The following is a 20,929-nucleotide window of genomic DNA, read 5'->3' on the forward strand; positions in this document are numbered from 1 at the left end:
TTTTCCGCTCACTGCTATCCCTAAACTGGGGTAGGTCATGAAGTTATTATTTCATAGTCGAATGCTAGAATTTTAACTTTTGCAAACACTTGAATTTAGCTGTTTCAGGTGCTTCCAAGGGCCTCCTATCTGCGTCATACAGAGAATTGCGTTACTGCACCATATAGGTAGGGGGCCCTTAAAAACTTAAAAGAAAACGAATTCTATTATCTCCACTGTGCTAGCCTAACACAGTTCTTGACAGGTCATGGACCATTCCCAGTATACCTGAACAGATTCAGACTTAGGGATACTCCTTTCTGCGAATGCGGAGAAGAAGGCGACACGGACCATTATTACTTCCATTGTGTACATACAAGAACCTGGCACTTGAAGAAACCAGCGGACTGTGCCTGGGCAATGTGACTAACACACTCAAAAACAGAATAGCCCTTGATAAAATAGAGAAAATCTCAGAAAACTGCCTAAGCAGAAACAACCGTGGATAATATTATAATGTTTCAAAAGTTCAGAACTTAAAGCAGATAACCAGAATAACGCTTAGTGCCTTGCAGTTAACAATATGTAAAAACTGTTATTAGTTTATAATATTCAACCTTGTTACTCTGGAGTCTTCCCCGCCGTGATGGTATATAATTCCGTTTGGTTCATGTCCGTGGTCGGAAGCCATCATAGCGGTGCACTCACTCACCCACTCACTTAAGGATTCTAAAGCTAAAAGTAAATTGGAATCAAATGAAGACTATTCCTCAACTATATTAATATTAACAATCGTGCAAAAAGGGTTTAACACAAAATCAAAACATATTAAAATTAAAATAAGAATTTATAGTAGTTACAAATTCTAAAAATAAAAATGAAAAGCAAAACGAAAAAAAAAAAATATAAAAATAATAATTAATCTTCTTTTATTGAAATTCTAATTCCGAACTAATCAAGGGAAAATGAATTAAAGCTTCTATATATATATGTAATGGAATCCGTCTTTTAAGTTTAAACGTGTAAATGTAGTACAGCAGGACATTTAAGGGCCCCCTAAGCCTTCGGGCCCCTATGCGACGACATTCCTTGCATACCCTTATTTACGCCACTGTTTGAAAGATATATTGCAGTTATAAAATAACAGTTAAATGAAGGGATTATTGAAATGTGCAACAATAGTAGTTGTTTCACTGGATATGTAATGCCTCAGAGAGAAGTTTTCAGAGAAGGTTTCTCTAGTACTAAAATTAAGGTAGTTTATGATGCCAGTAGTAAACAAGGAAGGTGAAATAGTCTTGATGAATGTCTTCTTCCCGGAAAGAATTTAAATGCTAATCTTTTGGATATTATTTTGAAATTTAGAGAACATAAAATTGGATTGTGTGGAGATATTGCACGGGCATTTCTTCAAATTCAAGTCACGAGAGATGACCATGCGACGAAACCCAACACATAACCATGTATCATTTTAATTTGACGTCACTTGTTCTTATATTTTGGCTGCAACAATTAGAACTCATATTAATGCTTACAAGAATACACATCCTCTCGCATATGAAATGTTGAATAGTTTTATTTATACATATGATCATTTTCATCGAAGTTCCACTGCTCAGGAAGCTTATGAGTTATCTTCTGGTTCTGTTTTGATTTTAAAGGATGCAAACATGAATATGAGAAATTAGACACTAATTATCTGGACTTATCTCTCCGTTTCTAGTTCGAGTGAAGTGTTTTTTACAAGAGTTGTGGCAGTTAGGTATAGAATGGCATGAGGTGTTTTCGGGAGAAACTAAAATGGCAAGCATGGTGTAGTCAAATTAAAGAACTTCAAAATTTGAAGATTCCTCGACATTATTTTTCTGCCACATATCTGAAGGGGAAGAAGATTTACAGATCCATATATTCTCTGGTGCTTCATTAGAAGCCTTTGGAGCGGTGGCATACTTTAGGTACAAGACATCACATGGCAATTTTAAAACTAGTTTCATAATTTCCAAATCACGAATTCGCCAATTAAAAAGGTGATATTGCCCTGACTAGAATTAATGGGTGCAGCAATTTCAGCAAGATTAGCCAAATATTGCAATAACCTTTTTAAAAATCTAGAAAATATTATTCTGTTAAGTGATTCAAAAATTGTACTGTACTGGATAAAAAGCATGGCATCTAAGTGGAAGCAATTTGTTTCAAATAGACAACAGAGTATTAGAAATTCAAGAAAGTACAGATCCCAGTGCATGGAGACACTGCATAGGTAAAGTTAATACTGCTGACTTGTCCTAATATAAAGCTCATGCTATAATTAGCTCCGTAATTATTTCCAAACAGATAATTGATGTCTATAGGTTTGATTGCTTACACAAACTACTGAAGGTGACGTCTTGGTATTACGGTTTGTTGATGCTATTAGGAGGAAAATTAGTATACAGAGGGTATTTGCACAATTTTGCAACGATTTTGTTTTTCTCCGTGAATTTAAATATTCATTTTTAAAATACAAACGCAACTGGCATCAAATTGGAATAAGGTTTATTTATTATCTGCAGCATTAAAAATATTCTTTTCTTTAAATGCCGCTGAAAATTTAACAATGAATTGAAGGCTATATTTTTGCACTGTCGGAAAAGAAATACTTTTATTCAGTTATTAAAAAAAAGATGTGAAAAGCATGGTTTTAATATTTCTACACGTAAAATAAGTGACATAATTAATATGGAAGGAAAGAAACGTTAAAGTTTACATCTGACTGGAAGAAAGGCAAAACGTACATACTCAACATAGGTACAGCTCTCATTAAATCTTAAGTCGCATCTCATGTTTTAAAGGAAAATACAGCCCCCCAAAGAGCTACTGCAAAATCTTTAAATATCTCTGTAGGAACTGTGAACAAAATTATAAAATCTGATTTGAAGCAGCTAATCAAAAAAAAAAAAAAAAAATGGTGATCATCTCCTGGAGAAAAAGACAATATTTTGGTTAATAGAAAACAAGGAAAGTTTTTCTAAAAGTTTTATAGTTATTTATTCGCTTATAACAGTAAACTTAAATAAGGAAAGTAGAAACCAATTCGTATTGCTATCAGAAATATGTTTAATATGTTTTTTTAATTTTCAAAGAAGAAATTCCATCCCTTTATCCAAACTATCTTCACTGAGTTAAGTTCCATCAGGTAAAGGCTACCTCTAAATCTACTGCTCTATTTTTTGAAAAAATTAGAAATGAAATCGGAATTGAAGATATTCCTTTTAAATTCATCCCACCTAAGCCCCTAATGAATCTCCAATGTATTACTGTGCATTTGGACTTTTAAAAACAAGCTCTTTATAAGCGGCATCCCAAAACATTGGATAGACTCTGGAAGATTGTGAAGGAGGAGTGGAATACAATCAATCTTGATCTTTTGAGAAAAGGGCTTGGAAGTTAAGATGTGATATGTTATCTATTTTGGAAGTCAAGATTTAATATGTTAATTCAACAAAAAAGGCTATCAGATTGAACATGTTTCTTTTGCTATACAGTCCACTCATTTGTTTAGAAACTTAGTACAGCTTGTTTATATATAAATCTTTGCGAATTCGTTACAAAAATGTGTGAACACCCTCTGTAATGGATCCTTGTACTATTGAAGAATATAATTGTGAGGAAAATACTGGATACTAAAGCAAGCCAGGCAAGTTATAAAATCTCTTCTAAGTAAATATGTTATTTGCAAAAGATTCAGCATTTCTCCAGGAGACCAGGTGGTTTCTCCATTACCAGCTCTCCGAGTGTAACAATCAGCCCCATTTACAGTTATCTGGATCGACTATGCTGGTCCGTTATTTGTTAAATGTAGTAAAAACAAATAATATATTCCATTGATAATCTGTGCTGTTACAAGAAGTGTTCATCTAGAACTAGTTAGTAATATGATAGCAGATGCATGGTTGCTTTTCCGACGTTTTGTAGCTCAAAAAAGCTTGTGTTCTGTGATCTCTTCTGATAATGCACGTACTTTCAAAGGTGCTGAACTTGAGCTGAAACAAATGTGGTCAGCAATGAATCATCCAGACGAAAAAAAAATGTCTATGCTGTTAAGTGGAATTAAGTATACTACCGAAGAGCAACTTGGTGGGGATGCTTTTATAAACGCATTGTGCGTTCTACGAAAGACGCTCTACGAAAGATCCTTGAAAAGTTATCTCTGACCACTGAGCAGTGGTAAACTGTTCTCATCGAAATCGAAGGAATGATTATCTTTCCGCCAATTTCCTACGTTGGAAGTGACGTAGATGAACGACGTGCCTTAACTCCAGCATATTTTCTTTTAGGATAAAAAATATCATCGTTGCCTTCTGTGAAACTTCATCTTCTTCCACAGACAGTCTTTGATAAAGGCCTATAATTATCACGAAAAATTAATGAATTTTTTTTTTTGGTCCAGGTGGAAAAAAGAGTATTTGTTGAATTTAAATCTGCCTATTCCAGCTTGGTGAAGAATAATATTCTCGAATTTAAAGTTAATGATATATTTTTAGTTAAGGAAGATCATTTACCCGAAATGTTTGGAGACTGCGGAGAATCCTTGAGTTATTTTTCCTGGAAGAGATAGCAAAGGTGGGGGCTTGCAAAGTAAAAACCGAGTCATAGGTTATTAGACGTCCTTTTTATACAACTTTTGTACAGTTTAGAACTTCAGAACTAAAGTTTTATCTTCAGTGTTATTTTACAAATAATTATTGTAAGTATATATTTTTATGGCTGTTTATTATTTTTTGAATTATTTTGTTAAAATTTGTAATTCTAGTAGCTTTCGTGCACAAATTTAATAATTTAAAAAGTGCGTAAGTTCATAGAGTCATTGTATGCTCTCTTAAGGACCATTCAATAATCTTATAAAAAATGTGAATATTGTTTTTGAATTTGGATAATATTATATTTAAATTGCCTAATATTCCATTTAAATTCTCAGTTATTTATATGAGGTATATTTTTTCTTTTGTCTGGAACTCGATTGTTTTTGTAGTATGAATCTATACTGTTGATATAAAAGTTTGATGAAACTCCCTGTGGTTCATGGAGGTGCAAGTTGTTAAAAATAAAATTCATGCAACCTGACGACAGTGCGTGTGCAGTCATCTGAATTCTCTCCCCCGGTAGGCCTTGTGATAAAGGTTTATAAAACAATCTTTAGAATGGATATTTTTGCTTACTAGGTTAGTTTATTATTTTCTTTTTCTCGGATTAAATACACCTGGATTATTTTAGTCTAATATGTTTTTGTATAAGATGTGATGTGAATAAAAGCAAAAAAAAAAAAAAAAAAACATTGGAGAACATGTTGTTCATGCGAGAATCTCGTTTATATCGCTAGTGATATAATATTATTTTTTTCAACTTTTTCAACCATTTATTTACAATTTTAACGTTGACAGCAGAAAATAAATGGCAAGGAAATTGTTTTTTTTTTAATCTGTACACTGCTTTCCTATCATTTGAGACTTAACACTATTTCTGTAACTCTACCTCACAGTTATTATCAAGGAATAAATCAATGAATATTTTGAATTTCAAATATAAGCTTGTTTGGGTCATAACATGATAGCTTTATGAATCATGTCATAACGAATGATGCATAAAGAAGAGCTGAAGAGCTAGCTTTATGTCAGACCTCAGAACAAAACTTAAATACTATTGTTACGTCGCGAATTTTAATACGAATGATTAAACTGATGAATAGTTGAATATTACAGAGATGTTACATCATGCATTTTAATGTAAGGTAACAAGTAGGTGAATATTTAAATATAACTGATGGCAGATTATTTTAAAAGCTAACTCTTGCGTCTAGACTTTGATATAAAATCATTAAAATTTGATATTAATAAAGTACTTAGATGTATTTCTCCCGTGTCCTTGTATTTTTCAAAAACTTTTCCCATAATTTTTAAGTCTAAAATTAGTCTCTATACCCTATAAAAAATCTGTAAAACATAATTATATGAAAACGTAAAATGCACACCACTATCTTTTGGCAGACTAACTTCTAACCTGTAGATAACTCCAAATACATCACCAAACATTATTAATTGAAATTTAATGCTTCCCATACATCAAAAGAATAAAGAGAACTTTTAATAAATCAAATCGAAAATTCTCAGAAGCATAAATACTAGATCGAGAGCAACAACAATCCATACTCTAAGTTTAATTACGAAATAATACCAAACATTTAATAAATTTACAGGCACTATATTTACTCACAAGGCATCTATAACTACAAAGTTCTTTTGATTGATAAACCCATGGATTCCGAAAGAATTAACCATGAGGGAACATAACAGAGAACAAAACCCAAGCACAACGTTTATCACTTAACAGCATGTTTTATATGCAGATATCTTTGTAATTAACGATATTTTTATATAACTGGTTAGTCGACGCTTATAAAAATTTCATGAATTTTTAATATGAATCACCGTCAGTAAAACAATAGCTAAGAATCGATCAGCTTTTAAATTCTACATTTTTATAAAGATTAAAATCATATACGGTTTTCAGAAGAACTTGAGATTAAAGAAATATATGTGTCTCTCCAAAACTAAATAGAATCTAAAATACATACAGCGAAGGACTTTCTTAAATAAATTATAACACTGTTTAGTTAAAATATTTCTCCAGAACATATAGCTTGTATTCTTAAAAACAATACGTTTACTTCTTAAATTTGAAAGTGGAAGAACATCACTTAAATTTTTGGGGTAGTATTTCTAGGTCGCAGATCATTCACAGGAAATATCACTTAAGTGCTTCTGATAACTTGAGGCGATAATTCGCAGTCACTGAAATGAAATGATACTTAAGTTTCCATCATAATATTTCTAGACCGCAGCTTTCTTGTATCTCTTGTAGGTGGACTGTTCCTGAAGGCACACTGTTACTCATAATATAAGTAGTTCAGAATCTTCGAGTGGACGTTCTTTAAGTCGACATGTATGATCGTCCATTAGATTTGATGATTTTCAGTTGATTTTCGCGAATCTAGCTGTGGAAATAGCCGCTGGCATGATGTCTAGAACATCTTATACACAAATCCCCATTATTAATTAATTTCAATTAGACGCCCATGAAATGTCAAAATAAAACAAGTATCATCCTTTCTCAAAAGCCGGGAACGACGAAGTAGCAAACTTACCATCCGGTATCTAATGCAGATTTCCACCCAAGAAGCAGAGAATTGTGGGCTTTCCTTATTTTTAATTTTCAGGGCTGATTCAAGCAAAATTTGCACTTACGTCACACTTAATGATGAAGCGATTAGAACAGTAGAGGACCTTTTTCTTCTTCTATCTCTCTTTCTCCCCTTCTTTACATTTTCTTTCCCACTAGAGCAACTCAAAAATCGCGAAAAATCTCACGCTGTCTTCCTTTGCAAGTTTCGAAGGTATCTCAGATTCTCAACCAAAACCGCCTCCCCCTATTTTCACTATTGTTTCACGTAGAAAATTAAATTTTAGCGCTAAACCATTACCTTATTAATTAGGTCAAGGGGTCCCTTTGACCCAACTGAACAGAGCAATAAATTCTCAAGAACTCCCGTGAAAGGAAATCTGATCTCCAAAAATAGAGAGAAATATCAAAGTCTTAGTTTGGTTCCAGATTAAGGAATATCACATATTTTAATGACAGGCGTCACCTGCATTGTACGTGCAGAAACTTTAGATTTTTTTTCCTTTCATCCAAGGCAAAAAGTTCTGAATCTGAACTGTCTGTAAAAGGCGAAACTCTTTCGCACAGTTACAGGTAAGACACCCCTTGAAAACTTCAAAGTTTTATTTTATCAACTTAAAGACATTCATTTGATCAACATTTTCGCAACACAGCTGCAAATGGCACAAGTTAATATTTCTTTTGATCTCAGAAAATGCTGCACGAAACTGCAGCTAAAGGTTTCAATAAATTCATTACTAATTTAAATTGATTGATCCTTATTAGTACACTGATTTAAATTTTTATCAGTTATACTTTTTGCAGTATTCATATCGCACATGGTCAGGTCTGACAGTGCACATGCGACTATCTTGTTGTTTTTGTGACTTATATCACTTGTCTGACAGTAATATCAGCACACGACCACGATATATCATCGTGGCAAGGAGTGGGAGTAGGAGTCACTGGCCAGGCTACCGACCTAAGGATTAATCAAGCGAATTCTGTGCCTGGTTGGTCAGTGAATGAATGACGGTCAGAGCATTTTTTTCCCGCTTTCAGAAGAGAAGCTTGCAGAGTCACAATTTTTAGTGGTACAGGTCATCTGAGTTACATAGGATACTGGCTACATAGGATATTTAAATTAGCTAAATTACAATGATATCTTGTTTCGTGATGTTACGTTGGATATAATTGCAGTTATTCTTGAAAGTTTGTATTTTATGTTACATTTCGAGTTTCATAATAGTATCTTAAGTTTCATTTACATTACACTCTATATTTTTCTTTCAATACATGCGTTATGTTAGGTGCTGTAAATGTAAGGTCTATAATGTAGGGTGTAGTACATTACACCCTACATTATATTGTACAATACATTATACATGGAATTACTGGAGATTATTATATTAGAGTTCATACATTATATCAGAATACAAAACATTAAATCATACATTATTACTCAATACACTATGTTTGGAATTTCGTTGAATACATTGCATAATTTATAATTCATTATACTTTACTACGTTCGCTTTTCACATCCGTGTCTTTGACATAGAGCACCTTACTGGAATACATAGCACATTACTGGCACTTAGTATATCGTACATTACATACATGGTACTAGTTACTTAGTACTTTATATAATACTGGAATACATTATTGAGCTACATAGTATACATTACATAGTAAGAAATGCGTTTTACTTTACTGTGTTCGCTTTTCATAGTTGTGTCGTGATTTTCCTTTCAATACATAAGTTTTTTAGATACAGTGTACTATATCATACGTTAATTTATACAAAACATTATACGTGAAAGACATGGAGTATATTACCGGATTACACAGTACATTACTGGTACTTAGTACATGGTACTCTACATACATATTGTCAGTTACATAGTGCTTTACATAATGCATTACCGGAATTCAGCATTAAATTACATTACTGAAATACATTGAATACGTTACATAGTGTTTAGTACTCTACGCCATACTCACCAAGTTATTCACCACTCTGTACACGGTATCATATAAGACAAATACATGATTTACAATTTAACCTTATATATTCTTCAATTCATTTGTTATGTTAGGATATAACACACTATGCCATGTATCATAATATTCAATTCACGATACATGACATCACATGGAGTATATTACACAGTCTATAATACATAGAATACATTACATAATTGCATATTAGGTTTCATAGTCTTTTCACATTGCCTTACCTTTCAATACTTAAGTTATATAAGGATACAATTCATTAAATCATACGCTATAGTATTCAATACATTAAAGATGGAATTACTTAGATTATATTGCATAGTATATATTACATGGAATACGTGGTATGGTTACATAATAAATGTAGGATTTACGTTGAAAAGAACATGGTAGAGCACAAGAGAACATGGTAAGCATAATTACTGCTTTATTTTTACTAATATTAAATAAATGAAATAAAAGATAAAAAAAGTAAGAGTTAATAATTCAGATGGCAATCTCACGATGAAAGCAACAGTTCTACAGGATTCATGTAACGATGACTAACACACATTCCTCAATGAATACATTCAAAGGGAAACGTCTGTCCTAATATGGCTAGCTATAGACAAGCATCGTCAGCATAGACCACAAGGAACTTGAGCCTCCAAGGAAACCGTCTGTTTCCTACCAAGTCTTGTAGTCGTTTGCTGCTCTGCGAGCTGCCTTATGTCATGGCTCTGAGTTGAAGTAGAAGTGAAGGTAGTCGAAAAATCTACCTCCACATAAATCATTTACTTTCCATCTTGCCTTACCTTTCAATACAAATATGTTACATTAAATCACACATTATATTATTCAGTACATTTAATCATGAAATTACATTCAAACATGGAATGCATGGAATTGCAAGGAATTCATTACACAGTATTTGGTACATTTCAGTTTACTGCGTAGTCTGGATTTCATTCACATTTCACGTTACGTTTCCTGTCGATACCTATGCTGTGTTTGAAAAGGTACATTATGCCATACTTATATTATTCTAAATTGTATACATGGTATTACATGAAATACACTACTTAGTATATAATAATACATAGAATACATTGCAGAGTACCATAGTGTTTCATTTACTTTTCACAATACCTAACCTTACAATACCTATATTATGTTAGAATACTATACTGTAGATCATACAATTCATTACATAAACCTTACAAATTACATTACAGATTATTATTTGCATTGACATCTTGGTGTTTGGTCACTCTAAGCCCAATGCTGAAACCTTGCTAGTTGTTTTTGCTGGCGGTAACATCTGGCAACTATCTTGTAGAGTATTTTTCCTTGCACTTGTGGGTTATATTAGATAGTCTACGATGCGTTCCACTATGCTGCAAGAGGTGTTGAGTCCATTCGTGTTTGTGTCGCTCTGCTGGTTGTTTGATATGAAACGGTCTGGTTGATTCCCATAGAAATTCGTAGTGATCCGGTGTACCTTGTAGGCCACATTCACGTTGATCACTATCCCTAAGTCCAAAGCTGTGGAGATAGGCTGGGAAAGGAGCGTGTCCTGTGAGGAATGTCGTTAGTGCTGAAGAGTGAGACAATATATTTGTGGAGACGCTTGGGAGAAACATAAATGTCCTGCGTCCCGTGCTTGAAGTGTTCCAGCGGTATTGCCATTGCGATATTAAGGCCTGCTAAGTTATTCTTTTGAGATAGGAGTCAGGGAGCGGCAGGTTGTACTTTGGTAGATGGCGGCCGGTAGCGACTTCCTTAGCCTTGGTATCTGCATGCTCATTCCGTGCGATGCCAGTGAGCAGATATCCAGGATAAGTTAGGTGCTATATGCAGTAGTAGCTTCCTGATTTCGTGCAATAGGGTGTTTGTGCTTGGTGGGCCAGCAACGGCCTTTAGGCTGGATTTTGAGTCGCTATAGATGAAAACTTGACTCTGGAAAGCGTGTGAAAGGTATATCCCTTTTCTAAGCGCTGCCAGTTCAGCTTGGAAGATTGAATTATTTTCTCCAAGTCTTCTTCTCCAGCTGTAGAGTATCTCATTTGCTTTAAGTACGCAAAGCCCACTGCTGGTTCCTGATACATTCTCGAACCGCTTGTGTAAATTGCGAAGCTGTCATTAGGAGGTGGGAAGGTTACATCTTCAATATCGTGGCAAGGAGTGAAAGATTGCGCCTTTCGTTGACAAGAACCTTGAGCACTCTACACGGGTGACAGTACGACTTTTCTCAATTCCGCCCCCAGTTATGATAGAAAGCACCCCAGGGGACGAGTCCAATGTCCGAGTCCCACCCCTCTCCCCCTACCACCAACTTGTCGAGAGGATTTTCGGCTTGCCGCATAGTTAGAGTCCCCATGCCACACAGATATTCGAAACCGAGCCCTTCGGTACGGCACTAGACGTCGTTAACCGATATCCCGGTTGGGCGGAATTAGCAATGCCCTCGCCGGGGACTAACTTGTTCCCGGCGAGGAGAAATACGGAAGCTGGGGGGAATGAATTTTTAATTTTGGCAACGTGACTACTAGTTAATTAATAATTTAATTGTCTGATAATAAGAGAATTACTCTGAGATGACGAATGCATTTCTTTACCCTACCTTTATATTTTTACTGACTAAATTTTGTAAAAATCTTACCAAAATGATGTCGGTGAATTCAGTTTTAGAAGTTTTTACATGTCACTACATACAATGACATAACAAAGAAACTGCGAGAAACGCATTGGTCATGATGGCCTGTGGTGAGATAATGCGATGATCGAAGAAACGTTATAACTGCCATGGTTGTTCCCTCATATTTCCTAAAAGGCAAAACCACATTATTATTCATTTCCGTGCAAATAATTAAAAAAAATTCGATAATATATAGTATTCTCTACGGTTTTAAAAAAGTGAGTTCTATAATGGTGACACGGTGCAGTACATAAGTCTTAAGTCCACATTGATCTAGATAAAAGCATGCGTCATCTGTGAAAAACATATCCAGGATGTAATTAATTAAACATATCCAGGATAAAAAAAAACAAAGGTCTGAAACAAGTTGATGTGAGACAACCTTTTCACAGACCGCTGCACTTTCGTTGTATGGACATATGGGCACTCGATGGAAAGGATATTTCCTTTTTTGTTGCTTCAAATCAAAAGATCGAGATTATCCCCCCTTCGCATCAAATTCTATCGAGAGAAATCGAGTGAGCGACTGCTCTCTTCCAAGTTCGTTTTTCGACTCCTCGTTGCCACTGGCAGAAGAGAAACGTTCGCTCATTTCGCGTTCGAGTTGTAACATTCCTCCCACCTTTTGATTTTTGACAAAGTATGAAAAAATCAAAACAATTGTGAAATGAAAATTGAAATACGAATATAAGATGAGTAATTTAAATCTTACCAAAATCACCAATTTTATCTATGCAAAACAAATATCTTGAATATTTTAAACTTACTTAATATTCTGCAAACTTACATTCTTTAAGCAACAGGCAAAAAAATTCTTTTCTGAAAAATACTAGTAAAGAGATTAATTCACTAAACTGGAAAACCAAATTGTATACAAAAATTAAATTCAAAGAAAGGAATAAAGAAAACAAATAATAGTGGTACTGAAAACAAAATTAAACTAATTAAAGTTCTTTGGTTTCACAATGTTTCTGCTATATCTACTAAACTGAATGTTTTTATCAGAATTTTCAAGTTCACAGTCTTTGGTATCAATTACTAAATCATTCCTTTTACCAGTATTTCTCGAAGATGTGGATGATTCAGTAGTTTTAAGTTCAAAGATAGATTCTTTATTGTCTATCTCCATTGGAAATACTCTTTGAACTGGTCTTAATAGTTCACCACTAGATGTTTTTACTTTCACCACTCTGATATTGTTGTCTTTTCCTGGGTATGTTTCGATCACACGACCCATAGGCCAGTCTGTTCGTTTCCTTTTATCGTCCTCTACAAACACTAAATAACCTTTCTTGATGGTTCACGAAGGTACAGTCTTTGGTCGATGTACTAACATGCCAAGATATTCTTCTCTAAATCTTTTACGAAATTCTACACGTAAATTTTGGTGGTATCGCCATCTTTTCGATAAGTTGATTTTATCCAAACTGCCCAGATCCGAAACACCTCCAGTTCGCACATCCTGAATAAGCATAGATGGAGTGACGGCACGTAAATCGATGGTATCTTCTGACTCGTATGTTAATGGTCTGGAGTTGATATTTGCTTCTGCATTACATAGGATAGTTAACATTTCTTCATATGAAAGTAATGCTTTTCCCAGGACTCTTCTCAATAATTTCTTGATCATCTGAACCAGTCTCTCCTACCAGCCACTCCACCATGCTGTGGTTGGTGGATTTAACTTCCACTGAATTTTGATTATCGAAGAACTTCTGATAATTTGGTTCCAGTCAACAGATGAGCAAATCCCTTGCCCCACATAATTTGTGCCATTATCGCTGTATACTACTCTAGGCCGTCCTCTTCGTGCTATGAATCTTCTAAATCCGAGAAAAAATCCATTAGTCGATAAGCTTTCAATTAATTGTAAATGAACCGCACGATAAACTCCACAAGTAAAAAGCAAGATCCAAGCTTTTGTTTCAAATACAGTGGTTCTGCTACATCAATACCTGTCACCTCAAATGCATAAGCATCTGTGACTCGATCTTCTGGGAGAGGACAAGGCACTGTATCAAGAGCCGAGTGACTCTTGCACCGAATGCACTTCGATATGACTCCTTGTACTGTCTTTCTTCCTTTTATTATCCAAAATTTTTGGCGAATATTGGTCAAAAGAACTTGAGTAAAAGTTGTAAATGGTAGTCTTGTATCATTCTTTCTGCTAATTCATGTTTGGATGGAAGTACAATGGGGCACCGGAAGTTTTCATCATCATGTCTTCTCAAAATCTTCGTTTTCAATCTTATAATCCCTTCTTCATCTCTGAAAGTAAAATGTCCCTTCAACTGTTCTTCGATAAAAAATGCTTCTTGTTGAACGATCTTCACTAATTTCTTCTCAGCAATGTCCAATTCTTCAACACTCAGGGTTTTGCCATAATTTCTTCTTCAATGTCTACAATTATTTATGAATCTTAGAATCCAACAAATCATTCTCACAATTTTAAAGTAACTTGAAAAGTAAATCAGATACCATTTTTCAGCGGTGATATTAGCCAAAGTCGAAATAATGTTCTTTCGCTTTTCTTTCATAATTTCTTCTTCGCTAGTAATCACTTCACTAGTTGGCCACTCTTCATCGTTCTTCATAAGCCATTCTGGCCCTCGCCACCAGCGAGATTTCACAAAACTTTTAATCGAACACCCTCGTGATGGTATATCTGCTGGATTCGAATTTCCTGGAATGTGACGCCATTCAGATTCCGATGACAATTTTCGTATCTCTTTTACTCTATTTGCGACAAATGGCGCCCAATGGTCATCTCTTTGGATCCAAGAAAGAGCAGTACTCGAATCTGTCCAATAGTTCCTTGGAACGTTGTCTAATTTTAGTGTTTGTAAAGCAAGAGCTGCGAGTCTGACTCCTATATAGCAGGCTATTTATTCTAGACGATTTATGGTCATTTTTCTTAAGGGACTCACTCTACTTTTAGCTAGAAGAAAATACACCGATACATTTTCACTTGTTTCTTTTCTTAAATAAATCACACATCCATAGGCTTGTTTACTTGCTTTACAGAACGTATGAAGACTAAGACTTTCATTCCCACGTATATTTAAAGCCCTTGGAATTCTAATACTGGATAAAAATGACAAATCATCAATCCACGAATAGAACTCTTTTCCTAAGTCTTCGGGTATATTTGTATCCCAACCAATTTTTAACAACCATGTCTTTTGTATGAGTAGTTTAGGTGTTGGCGTTATAGGGCAGAGAAAACCCATGGAGTCGAAAATGCGATGTACCGCAGACAATATATTTCTTCTAGTAAGATTTACTGGTTTGTCAGTAGCAGTCTTCACCTCACAGAGACGGCTATCATCTTTCTTATCCCACAAAATTCCCAATACAGGAGTAGGTTCTATACTGTCTTCAGATTTCAAAAGAGAAGTGTGCTCCCACCCTCTCAAATCGAATGACGCAGAATCTAATATCTGTTTCGATTCCTCGATGAATCGCGTAAGTGTATCTTCATCAGGAACAGATGTAGTGCAATTATCTACGTAGAATGATTTTTTTAAATTTTCTGCTGTTTCAGAATATTTAGATGAATTTAGATCAATGTGATGGCTTAATACAGCAGCCAATAAAAAGAGACTGCAATTCAATCCAAAAACAACGCGTTTATATCTAAAAACTCGAAATTCGTCCTTGTCAAAGTCTTTCCACCATAAAAATCGTAAGAAATCTCGATCGCTCTTATTCACCGACATTTGCAAAAATGCCTTTCTTATGTCTGAAACAACTCCTATTCTATTCTTGCGAAATCTTAAAATTATAGGAATAATTTTTTTCAGCAAATTTGGACCCTTTTCTAGGCAATCATTAAGTGAGCGCGAATTTTTGTCTTTACAGGAAGCATCAAAAACCGGTCGCAATTTCATGGTCGAAGTTTCTTTGAATATTCCTTTATGTGGTAAATAGTGACACTGATTATTCATTTCGTGTTCAAGGACTTCTATAATTCCTTCATTTAACCAATCTGTTAAAACATTTTCGTAATCCTCGAATTTGCTCTTTCGTATCAACCGGTGTGTCGCACTGTTTAAACGCTGTCTAGCAATATCGAAATTTTGACGTAAACAGTCCTTTTCTGTTACCCAAGGCAACTGAATTTCATATCTTCCCTCTTTAAAGGTAACAGTTCCGTTAAAATGATTCAATGCGGCAATTTCCATTTCCTTTCTACATTTTGTTTCAACAGGGTCTCGAATACCCAATAAATCTAATTTCCACAAATTTTCAATCTTCGATGTGTGAATTAATAAAGAAGTCATTGCGACGGCATTAGTCACATTTTCCTTATCGTCGATATGATCAGATAATTTTCCCATTAAAATCCAACCCATTTGGGTTTCCATTGTAACTAATGTTGAATTCAAACGTTCAATTTTGTCTTTTACTAATTTCCAATAATTATCAGCTCCAATGAGTAAAGATACGTTGTTGTTATCTAAAGATTCGTGATCAACATCCACTAAAATTATTCCCCTATCTTTTAACAACTCCCGAATATTTTCCGGAGGATAGTCTAGCTCAGCATTCGATATTTCATGAGTCTCTATAACCTGAATAATTGATTCCTGGTTATCGAAAATGTTTTTTATTTTTCTTTCTACTCGCGCACAGTTCTGTTTGGTAGGCACTTGAGATCCGAAAGTATGAATCATTATTTCTTCCCTTTCCACGACTTTTAATCCCAGTTGTTTAGACAGACGTTTCTGAATATACGAGCGTTGACTAGCGCTGTCAAATAAACAACGAACTAATTTATTGCGTGACCTACTTTTAAGTTCTACTGTCGCCGTTTGTAAAAATATTTTATTCCTACCGATGCTAATGTGATTGCACGCTGAATTTTCTACACCTTTTGACTGCGATGCTTCGGGTTTTTTCTCATTTTTGTAACAAAGGGTTGCATTATGTTTTTTGTGGCAATATACACAAGACTGTTTCTCAGAACAATCGGAAAATCGACGACCTTGAGCCAGACAAACATAGCATCGCCCTTGTAACCTTAGAACATTTCGTTTTTCATTTACACTCATATTACACTTTTCACTATTATGTGTGTTATTTTTGCAAAAAATACACTTTTCTTCATCTACAGGAGCTAATAATTCTGCCGCTGACGAGGGGTTATTTTAGAGTTAAACTTATTGTTTGTGTATTTATAATTACTTTTGTGTTTGTCGAAGTGTTTATTTTCCATTCAATGGAACTATTTTCGGTTCCGGTTTGTTAACTGCGTACGTTTGTTCGCGGCATTCAATTTCGTTTTTCAAAAAAGCAATTAAACCTGTAACATCAGATTCCTCTTTTGGATCACGCTTTCGGTGATATTCGAGAATCAAATCATGAGGCAATAATTTCAATAATATCGGATTTAACAAGTGTCCGTAGGAACCTGAAGTTACTCCTAAATTACTTAAGCTTCGAATATTTATTTCACAAGCGTCGTGTAATCTTCTTAAAGTTAGAAGAATTTTTAACTGGTTCTATGTCCAAAAGATTATTCATATGTGATTTTATAATTTTCTCTGGTTTTCCAAAGCGTTCTTTTAAAAGTTCTAAACACGAATCGTAATTTTGTTCGGTTAACTGAAATCCTTCAAAGACATTATATGCTTGCCCTATCGATAATGATTTCAAGTATACGAATTTTTCAATCTTTCTTAACGCTTTCTTAACGCTTTGTTCTGATCAATCGCGGCTTGAAAACTGTTAAAAAATTCTAACCATTTTCCTGTATCTCCTGAGAATTTTGGAATATTTAACTTTTGCAATTTCATAGCCGATGACGATACATTTATTTCAGAAACAGAAGTGTTCAAAGGATTTGCATCTGATGCATTTTTCACAGACAAATTTTCATTACATTTATTTAATCTTATTTTAATTCTAAACGTTGCAGACATAATTTGTTCATTGTATTTATCACTTGCAGAAATGTCTTTTTCAAATTCTTTAGCATCTTTTAACTGAGTTTCGATTTGTGAATTCAACATTTTTAACGTGTTTTCTCTTTCGAGAATAGTTTCATTCATCTCCTGCAATTCCTCAATGTTTGTGGTTTCGATATTTTCTGATAACAAAGATTCTATTTTTGTAATTAATTTCGTAATGCTACTGCGTTCATTCGTACGTTTCTGCTTCAGTTTGTCTAAAGCTTCCATGTTTAAAATTGATTAATCACAATATTGAAACTCAGTTTTTTCCAAATTTTCAAAGAAAAAGGAATTGCTTACCTGTTTACAGGTAATCTATCTGCTAATCTTCGAAATTCTAATCCAAAAGTCCCTTGGTGAGGGCACGACTAAAATATGTCTTTCGCTTACTAAGCTTTCGATTTGTATATTCGATTCAAATCACTACTTCAATTAAGTCTTAATGACTTTTATTTACACACATCTTTTATATTACAATATATACATAATTCGAGATTAATTTAAAATCAAAAGATCGGGATTATCCCCCCTTCGTATCAAATTCTATCGAGAGAAATCGAGTTAGCGACCGCTCTCTTCCAAGTTCGTTTTTCGACTCTTCGTTGCTACTGGCAGAAGAGAAACTTTCGCTCATTTCGCGTTCGAGTTGTAACATCAGGATAATTCCTGGGAAGGTAAGGCCAGGCTCTGTACTTAGGCAGTTTTGCCCACAGGGATACATAATCAGTCTTCAAAGTGACTAGAGCCATCGTTTATACGGTGGTAGATTCAGGCTTGGCAGGGACCATGTACTGTTTTGTCTTCCTCTTGGCTGTGGGGTCCCAGCATAGTTAGATATTGAATATCTTTGGGGATCTGGCTTCATTCGGTCCTCTGTTTCGGGGATTGACAGAGTACAGGGCCCCCTTTTGAATATTTTTGTTGCTCCTGGAGCGGTGCCCGAGCAAAGTTGTCTCCGAACATTCTTCTCTGAGCGTTGAATTATTCCTAGACTTTGTATAAAGCCCGGAAGGAACCGCGGGGGCTGCGACCGCTTGGATGGTCTCCGGAGTTCGTTATTTCTGTAACTCATGCTTATATCTATACTAGGCTGGGAATTCTGTCTGGCATCTTGTATGGTGCGCAAGGTCAACGACAGTTCAAGTGCAAGATTGCGACAACGCAATCGTGCACTCTTTGCCACGATTAATTTCGTGGGCTTGTTCTGATGTTACTGTCAGACAAGTGAGATAAGTTACAATACAATAGCAATAACACATGAATACGTTTAGTAAATGTGATACTGTGTTTCGCTTTTAATATGCATACACTCCGAAAAAGTATATTTTTTAAACAAGTTGTATCTTTATTATCTAGGGGTATGCTAATTAAGGGTAAATTTACAACAGATGCCTCTATGCATCTGTTGTAATGTAAAAATGTTATTTTTAATTCCAATTTGATGCATGTTAAAAATTTTCATAACTAGTTTCTAAAAGAAAATTCAATACTTTCCTCGGAAGTTGAGTTGACACAGATTGATTCAAGATGTCGGTAGTATATTAAGTCCTTGTATTTAATTATATTGTGCATGTGTGTATTAAACCCTTGTGTGTATGATTTTCTAAGTTACATGTCAAAAATAAAATTCTACGCATGTGCATTTTTTTCTAATAAATAACAAATAAGGTCACATTAATGGGAAGAATATTTTCGAACGAAAATAAAGATGAATTTAAAACATTCAAAGGATTGTAACAATTTTGAAGAATCCTGGATTGCTTTTCACTGTTTAACTAAACAGTAGATATTATTTCTTAGAAAATAGTTTAATTATTAACTTTACATACAACGCAATGGATATTATCGGTTTCCTCCAATTGGAAAGAATATTTTGTAATAACATTTAGTTGCTTTAAGAGAAGTTAAATGTATGGGATTGGGATTATTCAATTATGGCAAAGCACACGAGGGCTATCTGCCTAAAGGGAGGGGTGCCTTCGTGGAGGACTTTCAAAGGGAAACTGGCTCGTACACACGTTACACATGGGGAAAACCACGAAAACGCCCATGCAGCCAGTCCATTCACGGGATTCGAACCTCTGACCGAACTACCAGTGTTCAGCGTCTTTACCGCTCGGCCGCTGGTGGGCAGTTAAATGTATGGAAAGAAAAGAATATAGATTAAACAAATAAAAGCTATAGAGAGTAATTCGCTTGATGTAACTACGTATAAATGTATTAAATTAAATGTATTTTAAGTTAAATATCTACAAATGCAATGTTTATATGGAATTGCGAAAAAAGCAACTTTCTCAAAGTATTTCAAAACATACATTTATCTTCCCTAAAAATGCATATATATATATATTTCTTAGTGAAATGCAAAATATATGCTTGATAATAACTCTAAATTTCTTCCCTGTCATTTATTAGAAACTGCCATTTTTGCGAGAATATGTGAGAAAAATACTTATTATTTTTTCTTTTTATTAATATTTTTCCGTTAGCGTTTTATAAATAAACGTTGTGAGTTTTTCAATTGTAAACGATCCCATTTTATTTCTAAGCATCACACGAGATAGCAAAGATTATATAATATTCCAAATAATAAAGAAACTGGAATGTGCTGCTTTCGCGTTCTCTGAATTCTTATCTTCCACAATTCATTTATTTTATTTGTTTGTCCCTTAATGCATTGAAACAACCACTTCTGATTACTGTAATCAACAGAAACATTTAGCCTCGTTCTCCTTCTCTTTTATCAAACTAACTAAGCGATAAATTCCGAGAATTACGACGTAAATAATTATACCGAAAGACGACTGTATTTTTCGCACTTAATCGTCGAGTAAATAATCATTGAGAAATCTCTCCTCGACGAAGTTCCAAATAAATCAGCGTTCATAACGAAAGAGAAAAACAAAAATCATAAAATTTAAAAGAGTTGTTGTTTGAAAACGATTAGCCTGAGGAGGAAAAGAAGCGCGCTTGCATTTTACATTGCTGTTCGAAAACTCTCTAGGGAGTACTCACCTGGTAAGACCATTTACGGTGCAAAGGCAGATGGAGAGTGCTGACATCTAGTGGAGAAATGTATGAGGGGTGTTGGCGGAATTTTAATAGAGCA

Source organism: Stegodyphus dumicola, chromosome 3 (assembly GCF_044657685.1).
Source record: "Stegodyphus dumicola isolate Sdum_Otavi_A_Nest chromosome 3, ASM4465768v1".
In the NCBI taxonomy this organism is placed as follows: domain Eukaryota; kingdom Metazoa; phylum Arthropoda; class Arachnida; order Araneae; family Eresidae; genus Stegodyphus; species Stegodyphus dumicola.